Source organism: Schistocerca nitens, chromosome 11 (genome assembly GCF_023898315.1).
Source record: "Schistocerca nitens isolate TAMUIC-IGC-003100 chromosome 11, iqSchNite1.1, whole genome shotgun sequence".
Classification (NCBI taxonomy): Eukaryota; Metazoa; Arthropoda; class Insecta; order Orthoptera; family Acrididae; genus Schistocerca; species Schistocerca nitens.
This window is the reverse complement of record NC_064624.1, coordinates 65,312,505-65,327,444: the sequence shown is the minus strand read 5'-3', so window position 1 is coordinate 65,327,444 and position 14,940 is coordinate 65,312,505. Positions and strand designations below refer to the sequence as shown.

At 37.8% G+C, this 14,940-nt stretch overlaps 1 protein-coding gene across 1 annotated transcript in view; it reads left to right on the top strand.

The window, feature by feature from the left end:
• Positions 1–14,940, top strand: part of LOC126212637 (zinc finger and SCAN domain-containing protein 26-like) — a 165,403-nt gene that overhangs the window by 110,299 nt on the left and 40,164 nt on the right. The window lies entirely within an intron of this gene.

Here is a 14,940-nt window from a genome sequence, read left to right as displayed (position 1 = left end):
ACAGGAAAGAGAGCCCATGAATGCGGTGTTTGTGGAAAATCGTTTACTCACTCGAGCAGTCTCAAGGTACATGAATTAATACACTCGGGAAAGAGACCTCACGAATGCCGTGTTTGTGGAAAGTCGTTTACTCAGTCGAACAATCTCAAGGCACATGAATTAATACACACGGGAAAGAGACCCCACAAATGCCGTGTTTGTGGAAAATCGTTTACTCAGTCGGGCAATCTCAAGACACATGAATTAATACATGCAGGACAGAGACCCTACAAATGTACTGTTTGTGGCAAATGGTTTATTGGTTCGGGTAATCTCAAGGTACATGAATTAATACACACGGGAATGAGACCCCACAAATGCCTTGTTTGTGGAAAATCGTTTACTCAGTCGAGCAGTCTGAAGAAACATGAATTAATACATGCAGGAAAGATACCCCATGAATGCGATGTTTGTGGAAAATCGTTTACTTAGTCGAGCCATCTCAAGAGGCATTTGTTGACACACGTTGGAAAAAGACCCTACAAATATAGTGTTTGTGGTAAATCGTTTCCTCGATGAGGCAGTCTCAAGCAACACGAATTAATACATACTGAACACGGACCACACTAAGTCAATGTTGGTGGCAAATCGTTTTCAGAACTGGGTCATCTAAAAACACAGAAATTAATACACGCAGGAAGGAGCCCCTGCAAATATGATACTTGCGGCAAATATTTATCTTACTCTGGTAATCTCAAGGAAAGTACACACCGGTAAATGACCACACAAATGTAGTATTTATGGCAAATTGTATAAAAACTCGAGTAACCTCAAGAAACAGCTATCACTACACACTGAAAAAAAGGCTACACAGAAGTGATATTTGCTGGGAATCTTTTACTCCGGTCTAGCATCTTTAGAAGCATGCAATAATATATATTACATAGAGAGGTCTGTAGACTTAAACATGTTCAAAGGAGACCACAAGTGTGTTATGAATATTGTTCGCATGTGCTACAGAAAGGTCACAGAAAATATGACAAATCCGTTTTCACAGCTTCATGTTCAAAGAAGTTGCATACTAAATACAATATATGAAGCACACAATTGCAATTTTTTGTTGTAAATGCTCCATGCTATAACGATCTGTCTACCAGAAATTGGTGCATTGAGAGATATCTGTTACTCGTTTGAGTAGAAGTCCTATGCAGTAACCACGACTCCATATTCTTCAAGAGAATTTACCAGAATGTTGCTAATTATTTGAAAGAAACTGCCATTTCAATATTGATGGAGCTGTAGGCAGTACCCAGGCGACAGCATAAATGTGTTTATTACATGTCCATCACTCAGGCTATTTTTCTCAACGATGGAGAAAGATACAAAAATATCATGATTATGCGAACATGTTACTGAGGTATGCCTCCTTAATAGTAATGCTATTTGTGTGATCAAAATTTGCACACATGTGTACTATCTATGCTACTTCTACATTAGGAAATAACTGATGGTGGCAAGTATGCAGAGATCAGGCAAAAATTGTAATCATCTGCCTAGTAGCACTTTCAGACTGCAATACAACAGTGCTTCTGTATGGTATGGACTCATTAGTTCTGTTAGTGTTCCACTAGTAAATTGTATATGTCTACACACACCTCACACAGTTCCCATTTACTGCAGGCTATCAGTTTGTTGCTGTGTAGTTGGTGTGCAATAGCATCCCAAATTCGTTTCATAATGATCTAATGAGGTGGGAAAGACAACAGTGTGAGCTATCATGATGCTCAAACCATTGCAGTGTGATTCTGGCATTGTGATTGTGACCAGGGAATACATCAACCATTAAGTGACACAGAGGTTGCAATTACGTTCGTGTTCTCCACATCTGTCATGCTGCTTCCAATTATGACCAGCTGTTTCTTGGCGTCTCATATGAATATCCCCCATAGCATGACATTGCCCCCATCTTTCTGCACCTGTTGTGTTGTGCATGTGTTGAACGACTGTTCATCTGGATGATGGCACATCTGGGCACAACCATTGACCTGGTCCACAAGAAATGTCACTTACCCCAACACGTGACACATCTTTATTGGTATGTAGTCCAATCTCAATTATCCCATTTGTATTACTATAGTAACTGACAATGTTGTTAGAGCAACATGGGAATACAAAGCTGTTATGTAACTTGGGGCCTCATGTTCAACAGTGTCTGCTGAATAGCTTGAAACTCTTGTGCCTGCTCAAGCATTTTCTCCTGTCTCCACAGATTGCCATCAGTCCCACTATACAGAGCAGCTAGGTTCTGATCTCCTTGTTCTAGGTAATGCATGGTAATCCTACAACCTTTTGTCAAATTGTGGATGTACCATCTTTCAACGATGTTCCATAGAGGCTAATGATAGAAGCATCTGAGCAGCCAACCAGATGCACTGTTTTTTAGATGCACTTACCCAAGCACCAGGCAAAACAATCTGCTCTTTGGCAAAGTTATTTATGCCAGTTTTTTACACATACTGTAACTAGAATGATCACCCATTCATTGCTGGTTATATAGTTTCGTTACTACTTGACATAACGAAAATGCCACTGGGTAGCACACACTCCTCCTAGGGAAGTGGGTATAATGATTTGGATCAACAGTGTATCTTGACACAAAAGGATCTTGTGGTAAATTGTGTAGTAATTCAAATATTCATGTTTCGTTAAATTTTATGCCAATACACTATTGTCAGTTTAAGTGCCATATTTCTTGTGAAAAATATTTGTATTAAAAATCCCTGTACATAATTCTGATTAAATGAAGATTAATTTTATGCATCAAATCTTTTAATTATTTGTCTTTTTTAAATATCATGTAACTACTGTACAAACATCAGTGGCAAAACTGTCATCATGTAGTGTCAGGTTATAATTCCAATTGTTGGTATAAACACGAGGACAGTTGAAAGAGCTCAGTGTGATTACTAGAATATGAATTTAATCCAAATTCATAATTTTTATTGTAATAAGTTAATTCATTAAATGTGCTTTCTTTCTAATTGCTTTGTTTTAATCTGATTTTTTTGGTTGTCTTTTATCTTCTTTAAACATGATTTCATAGTGTGTATTTTCTATAATTTCTCTGAGTAAATGTGAGGTTTTCAGAAATCTTTACTAATGCTTTGTCTTATATTTCATAATGTTTGCTTTTGGTCAGTGTTTTCGATTTCTCACCAATTTATTATTGGTGTAAGGTAGTTCGTTTATTAAGTTTTGTCATACTTTTAATAACTTGAGACTATTTTTATTAAGTGATAGGCGTTTCTGAGGTTTCCGACACTTTCAGCTGTGTGGTTTTTTACTGTAATGAGAATGTATCTCTCATGATGGTTCTTGCAACGTAATAGTGTGCTGCTATCTAGGCTGCAATGCTGCAGTGGCTTTTAAATATTTAGGGAATGCTGATCTATTTATAGTTTGTGGGCTCCCATCCTCATACACACTTCATTAGAAATATTTGTTGTGACTTGGAAAGAAATTGCATGGATTTTAAATTGTGTCATTCTCCTTATAGTAATGTTGTTACGCTATTCTGTCCAGCTACTTAGTTGCATATTGCTACTTCAGTTCCTGTTGGTACTGTGCTTTTTGTGGTTGGTCTATTTTAATGAAAACAGAAAAATATTTTGTTCTCTCAGGAAAGCTTGCTGAGACAAACATCATTACTATTATTATTCAGGTAAGAACAGAGCCTTGAATTCACAAACTTACAATACTATACTCACATGAAGCTTAAATTCTGGCTTGTAACTCTTCTGTTTTAATAGTCTCATCACTGAAAGTACGCTTGTGATGATTCTAAAGATTCTGAACAGAAATTAAGTAACCCACAGTGATATATTAAAATAGGAGTTCAAGTGACAGAAGCAATGGGAAATATTGACAATACTACTTTGTCAAAATAAAGTGCCATTAATTGTTGTAATGTGGTATTTATATAATAAGACTGAAACAAATGTCATTATTAGTAACTGGTTATTATTGCCATCATCATATGATGTTCTTGCTCACTTTTACATGTTTTCTGCTGAAATATATGTGGAAAATTCCATAAAGGCTGTAATGAATGTCTTCACATTATCACCACTGCACTTCAAGCTAATATGGGTGGCATTTTATAACCAAAAAGTTCTTAAGAACATTATTTCGACACAATAATTGTTGCGTTGCACTCCTGTCCAAAATGGATCTTTTTGAAACCTGTATTGTTAGACATCTGTTGAAAGACTGTTAGTGTTAACTTGAGTCCAAACTGAATCATAAATCAAGAAAGTATGATTTTAAATGTTGTTGTAAACAGAATTGGAGTACTTTTTGTTTGAAATTCCTTGAGTGAATGGAGTTTGTTGGAAGATGATACAGGTTTCATTTAAAGCTAGAAAAGCTGCTTTTCACTAAAATATAAAATTGTAAAAATACTTTGCAGATTCATGATACTTATTTGGATTCTGTATTACGTATTCCTGCTATTAAAATTTTTTATGGTTTATGTTTAATGTGGCTACGTTTACTAAGGGTAAGTTAAATAGTGTGCCACATAGGACTGCAGGTGTAACTCACTCATACATTTATACCCACAAATTTGTACAAGTTGGAGCTAGGCAGTTGCACATCGACATTGTTTCATATCTTTGGTTACAGTGCATGGCACGTGAGGTAGACGTATGCAATTCATACATTGTCTCATAAAGAACAGATTGAGGTACACCAGTATCCCCCTGTGGATGTTCCATTAGCTAAGTCTGTTTGATTATACTCAGGTTAGTTGATTTTCAACAAATATTGCCGTAAAGCATGCTATGGGACATTTTTAAGCATTTGCATTACTACAAATAATTATGATCTCTCCAGAGTTAAGGCCTCATCTAATAATGTGGTACACGAAAGGATCCTCCCTGAAGATTGCAATGTTTGATGATAAATACGGAGATATGAATTGCAATCAGGTGTACCCTGGGAAATGTTAGAATAACCTGGCAGCCGATCCTTTCACACCAGAAGTATTAGAGTCATCAAATCAACAGTCGTTTTTGGGCCACTGTTGACTATAATATCCATGAATATTGAAGGAATACCTTCCTGCAAGCAACAACTCTTGCAAGACGTGCCACACTGAGTACTGTGATATCTTGTGTTGAAGAAATACATAGATACCCAGCAGAGATGTCCTTCTGTTCCTGGAATGAAACTGGTTGCTGAAACACATGATGTACAGTATGGAAGCGCCATCCTTATAAGACCTGACCTTGAAGTCTGTAGTATTCGTCGGTCAGATAACAATAATGAAATTATTACTGTTAAGTAACTGTAGAGTCACATCAGCATATAAACCTCCAGCAACAGATTTTTCCTTCACCCAACCTGAAAATTTTATTGCAGGGAAAGATTCTATTGTGATACCTGGTTTCAACAGTCACAACCTTGCTTGGGGGTACACTCAAGGGCATCAAAATGGTGAGGCTGTCCTCCTGTGGGCTGCAACTTTCCATCTCTCACTCCTTCATGACAGCAAACTACCTCATTCCTTCTACAGTGGATGCTGGCTATAATCCGTATCTGCTTTTCGTTAGTAAAAGTATTTTTAATACCTGCACTAAATCCGCCTGTAAGCCCATACCGAGTACACAACGTCGACCTATTATGTGTCAAGTTCTCCCACAAGTAAGACCTCAAGAAATCCCTTTCAGACGAAGGTACAACTTCAAAACGGCTGATTGGCAGAAATCTTCAAAATTATTAGATGAGAAAATTTATCTATAGGTCCTGTGATAGATCAATATGAGAATTTTGTTAACATCGTTAATGCCTCCTCCCGAGCATCAATTCTAAGCGGATGCAGAATGAAATATATCAAGGGTATAACACATGAAACGACCACTCTTCTTAAAGAGTACTACAGGGAGTTGGAAGAAGATCCTTTCAGTGAAGCCACATCAAGCCTTGCACAGAATGTCCTCTCTTTAATATCTGAGGCTAAGAGAGAAGAATGGATACAATTAATGGCCGACTGTGACGTGAGTAAAAGTAGCCAAAAGGCCATATATTTTGGTAGTGGTAGCGGTGGTGGTAGTAACAACAACATAAATAAGAAGGCTGTGTTGATACTGAGGATAAATGTAGTAAGCAATAATAATTTTAACTGTGGGAATCAAAATTAATTTGAAGTACAAAGTGCCAATACAAAAAAAATGGCTCTGAGCACTATGGGACTTAACATCTGTGGTCATCAGTCACCTAGAACTTAGAACTACTTAAACCTAACTAACCTAAGGACATCACACACATCCATGCCCAAGGCAGGATTCGAACCGGCGACCATAACAGTCGCGCGGTTCCGGACCGAGGGTCTAGAACCGCTGGACCACCGCGGCCGACAAAGTGCCAGTACATTTACTATGAATAGAATGATACTGTGCAAAACTTACGATATGTTCAAAAATGGTAGAAATTTGAAAATTTATTACCCAGTCCACAACAGAATTAAAAGAAAGAAGAAAATACAGTAAAAGGGGACAAATTCAAAAACAAGTGTGTACATTGTTTTAGAAACTAGTATTCCATATTATGAGAGGCAGTAGTATATATCATAACAAGAACTGTGTAGGAGACATAGGCTCTAAAATACGTACTGTACCTTAAGGGGGGATATAATGGAAAATGCAAACATTTATTTAAAAAATCGTTACAGCCATATTTATTAATGTACAAATCTAAAATTCTACATGTGTAAACCAAAAGGGCTGTGTTTTAACGGAAAAATATAATAAAATATGCAGGAATAATATTTGCCGGAAATTTGAATTTTTTATTTTTTTATTGGCTTTTTTTATGAAAAAGCTCAACTTAAATTCTAATCATGCAATTAATCTGAAAACTCTATTTCAGTGTTCTGAGAAGGTTACAAGACCGCTGAACTACAGTTATTAATTTGTGGTACAAATTGTATTATTAACAGAGTTTCTGATTTTAAATATCCAAAATAAACTTTTTTCTACATATCTAAAAAATCTACATATCTAAAAATTTGAATTTAGTAGCAAGCAGTTCCAGAAAATTTCATACCATTGGCGCATATACTTTCTGAGAAAATGCTTCTAATAACGTGAGAAATGTAAAACACACACATGAGGTTCAAAAATTTTCTTATCATACTTCTAGATGTAATAAGCTTACCTCAGTTTTAAAGTCGTCCATACTGATACATCCTCCAGATTTTTTATCTTTCCGAATCTCCCTGCCCCTTTTTTTACAGGTCAGACACTGATCTGTCAGCTTTCTTGACCCAGCCCTCATCGATGGTGTAAAATGATTTTGTTTTAAACACACCAGGATCTACACCAGCTCTATCCATCACTTCAGTTCTGCCATTATTTCCGTTGTTGTAACATAAAACTGCATCATAGACACCTATTTTGAGTACTTCAAGTCCACAGAATGGTCCTTTTGAGCATTTAATCCAAATTAAATTCTTGAGTCTTTCATTTGCATATTGTGTCTTTGCTTGAAGACACTTCCTCAATAAATCAGGGTTTGCAAGAAACATGAACATGAAAACTTTACAGCCTGGCAGAGAAGCTCTAAATCAATAAGTCTGAATCCAGCGGAATTCATATCAACATCATTAACCAGTACAATTATCAAGAAGCTGAGAACTGAAGCTGAGAGCTTATGTTCTTCAATTCGAGTTGCTTCCTCTTTTTTGTTTGTAAACCGATTTCCATGAAACCTCCAATTCCTATACACTGTTTTTCCACCACCCATTAAGCATAAATCTTTATTTCCACGTAAAGGTTTGCGAATTCAACCCACACCTACTAATATGTGTTAGTATGGTCAAAACGTAAATAAACCACATGCAAGTTTTCAGGCAGAGTTATAAATGTCAGCCGAAGATATCGAAAGAATATAGCCTTCACACTGATAAAAATTCCGCTGAAGCAAGCAGTTTCCCAAATGTTGGAAAAGGTGGGAGTGGCTGCCAGTGCAGAGTTAATCAGTTTAACAATTTAAATGCCTCTCTGAAGTTGCTATCACGGTAAAATTCACACAAAACATAGATTAAACTCTGTAGATCAAGAAAATGTTTTTTTTAAAAAATCGATTTTTTTTACCAAAACCCACTACATCCCGCCGCAAGAAATAAGAGTACTTGTTGATTTTCGTACTGTGAAACATCTCTTTTCCTGCAAGCCTTTTTTTTTCTCCAAAAGCTACCAAACAAATTGAACAGTCTATAGAAGGTAGTAAACAAATGAGTAGATTGCAGCAAACAAGACGACTGTATTCTGTTATTGTGGGACAGTAGAGCTTCCAATGCATCTGCTAATGTATACAGCCAGCATTTGTGAGCCATCACTGAAGGAGGTGTCCATTATGATGTCCATTCACAGTAACGCAAGCTTCTATCTATGTCTTAGGGAATCTTGGGTAACCACACCCTGTGGAGAAACTCTCGTGTGTGACAGATGTGTTGGCGGATGTTTATGATGTATTTCTGTAGTGTCTGAACATTGTTAATGGCGCGTCCATGCACCAAATGTTCCAAGTGTCTCCACAAACAAAAATTCAAGGGATGGCAGTTGGGGGATTAACCTGGCCAAAGTACTGGGTCACCTCATAAAATCCATTGTCCAAGTGGTGTTCTCATACATCTCTCTTTGGTGGAATGCTATATTGTCTAGCAGTGCAGACAAGTCAATTGTTTGGAATTAATGATACCTCATACCAATCAACATGTTTGCTAACATTTGGTAGTATAAAGGTTGCAGTAGAAGAGCTGATGTGTTTCACAGTGAAAAAGATGAACAAGTTCTCATAGTTCTTACCGTATGCATTTTGAAGTCCATATTGACTGTACATTTTTGTCTTGTTTTGATTCATACTACCACATCTAACAAAGTGGAGTACGTTTTAACACCCAGTATACAGCAGCATAAAATTCTCACAAAAACGAAAAACAGAGATATGCTGTGTCAAAATCAGTTGTGTGAGGCACACATGCTGCACTGTGGAGCGACCAGTATGGCTGAAAATAAACGCACTTCATATGCTGAGATCAGAGTGCAGGCAGTTTTATATGATAATATTCACCACCACTTGCATGGACAATATGAGGATTTTGGCTGTGTGCTTTTTTACCATTTGTGTGCATTTTACCAACTGCGTGTATTTCATCAACTAGATTTTTATCATGAAATTTATACATGCAGAATGCCTTTTATGCTTTGACTTCATGTAATGTAGCATGGCAATTTTATAGCAAGTTACAGAAGATCAGATGATGGCAGCATAAGACTGCCATATTGGAGCAAAAGAGTGTCTACACTGTGATGGTGGCATATGAAGTGTGCTCATTTTAAAACCTATTACAATAAAACCTAATATTCCTATGAAACTAGGTTGAGAAAAAGATAGCAGAGCATTTATGTAAAAGACAACTGTAGCCCTAACTGTTAACAAGGATGAAAAACTTACAAATGCTTGTATTAAATATTATGAACATTCTATCTCCCATAGTCACAACTACATGTTTTTCTCTAATTCTTGCTTGCCTTGTCCCATTTTACGATGGGGGTTGACATTTTTGTTTGGGTTGTGGTAATGTTAGTGACAGTGGGTGACTGTGTGCCCTTCCTGATGCCACTATTCCCCCACTATTGAGTCTGTATATCCTCTGTGTGTGCATGTAGAGTAAATTTCAAGTGAAAATGAGAGAACATTTTGTTTTAAATTTTAGTGTAGTGAGTATCTGAGGTACGACAACACTAACCAGCCTGTATTTACATAATTGATTCTGGGAAATCGCCTAAAAATCATACCCTGGTTCATCAGCCCTCCATGAGGCTAATTCAAACTAGTGTTGGCTCGCCTCCCCAAATCCTGTATGTGGTACATAAACATGTGTGGCTATCTGGACAGGCTGCAGCATCAGAGTTATATAAATAACAGATAATTTAACTCAATAAAGATGTGAAGCAAATCGCAGCAACAAGAGCAGCAGACATAGAAGAAATTGTAATTACTCATTTCCACACATAAAAGAAATACTGTGTTGTTTTTCTGTTTGCAAAAATTACCTTAAAGAATTATAATGGCGGTAGCTTGTTTACTTGTTTTTCAAGAGCAAAGACCTACACGATTTTAATTGTGAACGTCTGTGAAAGAAAAATGAATCACATGAGAATGGATGGTCAGGAGGCCTGCAGTACGTTACTGTAGGCGGTGTTGCAGTGACATGGTGCGTTGATACCAGATTGTTGTCTTAACATTTCGTGATGAAAAAGCATAGCTGAAAATTCCTTTTATTCCATAACAAACTACAACACTCGTGACGCTCCTGGAAGGAGGGCAACATCCTCAAGTCACAGGACAGACTCAGACAGTGACAGCAGGCTTGCCTCAGCAATGGCCTGGTATATCTGGCAGTATGTAGAGTCAGGTGAAGCGATGTGGTCAGCACAGCAGCACAGATGCCGATTTAGACAGCGAGTGGCAGCCAGCAACAAAGGTCAGACAGACTTGACACAGTTACACAGCTTGGACTGAGGTACGCCAGAATGTGCAGAATGAGACTGTAGACTCAGTGTGGATGGCGGTGATTCACAGCGATGATGAGTGCCAACACAGATAATGGAAAACAACTACTGTGTTTGCCCACATGAGAAGATAATCGACGACAGTGTTTACGTGCTCAGTCGAGTGCACCTTGGCTCTGGAACACAGAACACCAGGTTAGGTGACAAGTAGTGGTCAGTGGTTTGCTAGTGGGTGCGAAGTCAGCAGCATTGAGATGCAGTACAGGTAGCAGGCCCACACTTGGCAGAAGCAGAGTCTGACAGTGGCAGCTTTCTACACATTTAGTGGACTGACGTGGACCTCCCCTCTTAACTAGTGTCTGGTGAGGACTCATAATACCTGTCGAAATTTGGCAGTATGTGTATAAGCTGATGTGCTGTGGTTTGGAAATGGTAGCGCTCCTGATCTGTAATTAATAACAGGGTCCAGACTGACCACAGAGCAATCGTGACATCACTGCTCCATCTTGCCTGTCATATCAGCAACTTCACATCATTGACAGTGCTTTAATGGTGTAGTAACTTCTTTCAGAAGGCTAGGGAAATGTCATCACCCCCCTGATTACGGCTTCTTTTCGAAGAAAACTCATTCATTGTGGTTGCTGAGACTCCCTGCATCACCCCTGCTGTGACATTGCCTATTGAGCTGGTCACAGGCTCTGTGCGTGCCTCCAGGCAAGGCCTTGGTGCAACTGCATTGTGCAATCAGGTGGCCATAAGGCTAATAATTAAAACAGAAGAAAAGATCGGATTTCTCACAGGACAAAAATAACTTACTTTGATACCTGATTCGACTTGCAGACCTGTCTGCCATATGACAACCACTAACTTTACAACGATTTGCAACTGCATGTGACATAAATGAGACAACATTCTGAGACACTTTTTGCGTGAAGTCACACTGAACCATACGCTCAAAAGACGATGCGCACTATCTTCAATATTCGTTACCTGTATAGAAATCACAGTAGAAACGTACCAAAACGACAAATGTTTCGATGTGGGGAAGTGCTAAGGAGTGTTACAGAATAGATCGAATGGAATTTCAGGTAAAATAATGCCACCAAGCTCAAGTGGGCAGTGCAAGAGTCGACTTGAATTTCTCAGACCACAGACGTTGGGAGGGTAACATTGTTGTGGTATTTACAAAGAAACACTCAGTGGTAGTTGTTGTGTAATAGCACGAGAGCATGCAAACACCATAACTTTTGACACCTTTGGGAGTTTTTGGTGTTTTTTCTTTGAATTTTGGTAAAAGTAATGTAGAAGTGATAATCTGAAACATACGGCGCTAAATCTACCACGCTGCACTACATTGCTACTCCTATAGAGTGTGTGAAACTTGGTTTCACGGTCGAGAGCACACCTTCAGTTGTACGCGATTTAAGGAGCTTTTGCTTATGCACAACTGGCGTGACGCAATTGACTTATGGGCCAGATACGTACGAATTTGATAAACAACGTGCACGGTTCATGGTGTGCACAGCTAGCCCTTTCTATTCAACTAAAAGTTCTTTTCAGTGGCCCCAAGTGGTAGCAGACTGCTGCAGACTCTTTTCGCCATTCGCTTCTCATAAATCCCATTACATCGTTGCACACTCCTCAGATACGCCAATTGACTCACTATATAGTAAAATTGGATCGGATATCAATAGATGTTATTCTTACGCTGACAGAAAAATATATTTTGTAGTATTATGAATAAGATATAATATATTAAGCAATGGATTTTATCATACAGTATTCCGTTTGAAGCACTGAGAACCATGAAGTATATCATTGTCAATTGTGACACTGTAGCATGATTTCATGCTTCAAATAGCTGTTGATTTTATGGTGGGTCAGGTTTATCTGTGCTGTAGGCCCACATTGTAAATATGAACAATCGCGAAAAGCTCTCTCACTGGTTTCTTCGATATTTAGTTAAATGTGGGATCAATGATAGTGTGCTTTTGGTCTGTATGGTACTCAGCGCCTCATTTCTATTGTTGTCAATTTAGCATTGGAGGGCAGCGTGGAGGGTAAAAATCGTAGAGGGAGACCAAGAGATGAATACACTAAGCAGATTCAGAAGGATGTAGGTTGCAGTAGGTACTGGGAGATGAAGAAGCTTGCACAGGATAGAGTAGCATGGAGAGCTGCATCAAACCAGTCTCAGGACCACAACAACAACAACAACAATTTATAGTGTTGGTAGACAATACTACATGAATATAATCATTTCCATAAACGGTAGTTTGTATTAGGAGTTGGTTGTTTACTGTCCTAGAATCTGCTTTCGTGTGTAGTGGCAACATGAACTCTGTCGAATATGTTTTAAGTTCTAACAGAAAAGAAAATTATAAGAAAAAGTTGGCTGCAAAGTAATTAGGGCTTCCCAGATCACCTCCATTGCCTGAGAAAGTGATGAAATCAAATAAGCGTGACTATAAGCGAACAAAGGAGTGTGTAATAAACGTAAGGTGTGTGGGTGTAATGTAACAATGTCTGATTTTCTGCCTGCCAGTTAATTCGTTAGCTAATGCATGTGATAGGGATCTTGTACATTTCTCCAAAAAAATGAAAAAGCATGCAGACTGCCATTTGCACAAAAATGCGAAACGGAGAGTAACCCAAACTTGCACATTATTTCGTTGTTGCCCTTAACTGTATTTAATTGTGTACAAAATAACAAAATCAACCAAAAACAAATCTTGTTTCAGTAAAGTTTTGCATATTATTGTTATTATTATTATTGTTATTATTATTATTACTACTGTTCTTATTATTGGCAAAGGCTGCAGTTGTGTAATTATGTTGATTATACAGAAGATACTATTAATTTCATACTCTCACTACATATCTGAGTCGATAAATTTGTGAACACACAGAACGTATGATCATGAGCCACTACTGGCAACACTGGTGGGAAACAGTCGTTCATTCAAAAAACCTCACTGAATTATAAACCTGAAAATATGTGATTATTTTCACTTGTTGTGTGAGATACTTTGACACAAGAATGGGAAAAGATCTCTCAGAACATAATGAGTTTAATTTCAGAGGAATGGAGTACTGCATTCACAAAGGGTTCTCAGAGTATCTGGTGCAGATGGTGCTGAGACATTAGTATGTATTTGTGAAATAGAATAACTGTTCAGGTATACTGAGTCCACCTTGCGTACCACATAAATAAAAGTAACAAAAAACGGAAAATGTGATACCCTGCAGGAAAACATCGATATTCCTCTGACAAGCAAACTTGTTACAGAGAACTGCTACACACCTAAGATGGATGGTACAGCATTGGTGTAAATGTACATGTAGACGAAGAATTATCATCCTTCGAGACTGCTCCCAGATAAATGGCAGATTTCGAAAAGGAATAGACTGCACTGCAAAGTTGACACGTCCTTTTCACTCCCAAAGAGTATCTGATGAAAGAAATGCAACAAATCTGGAGACTATTACGAATAGCCAGAAAGAAGACAAACTACATTTCCGACACTACAGAGAATTCAAAAATAGTTGACAGATACTACAGACATTGGCGTAAACATATTAGCCTTCGAGTGTTATAAAACACATTGAGCTTAGACGAAATTAAATTTTTTACCAACAAACACAGAGCAATGCAGTAGAGGAGGAACAAATAAATTGAAACAGAAAAAATTTATGTTTTTCACTGAAACATAATTAACTCTTTATTCAGGTGAAGAGGCAAATGCTTTCCACAGATCTCAAATTGATTCCATATTTCTAGATATACTGAAAATTTTTGATACCATTTCTCAGAAGACACTTGTAATCATACTGCATGTCTATGGAAAGTTGCCTCAGCTATGCGAATGGATTCATGATTTTCTGTCAGAAAGATCATAGTATGTAGTAATCAAGGGAAAATCATCGAGTCAAACAAAAGTGATTTTCCCCTAGGAAGTGCTATAGGCCCTGTACCGTTGTTAATCTACATAAATTATTTAGAGGATAATCTGGGTGGCCCTTTTAATCGTTGCACATGATGCTGTTATTTATAGTGGAGTAAAGTCATCAGAAGATCAAAACCAAATGGAAAATGATTGAGGCAAAATATCTGCATGATGCGAAAAGTGTGAGGTCCTCCTCATGAGAACGAAAAGAAATCCATTAAATTTTGGTTACATGATACATTACTCAAATCTAGGAGCTGTCAATTCAACCAAATACCTAAGAATTAGAATTACGAACAACTTAAATTGGAATGATGATGTAGATAATGTTGAAGGAAAGGCAAACTAAAGACCGCATATTATTGGCAAAAGACTTTGAAGATGCTACGGATCTGCTAAACAGACTGCCTACACTACATTTCTCCGACCTCTTTTAG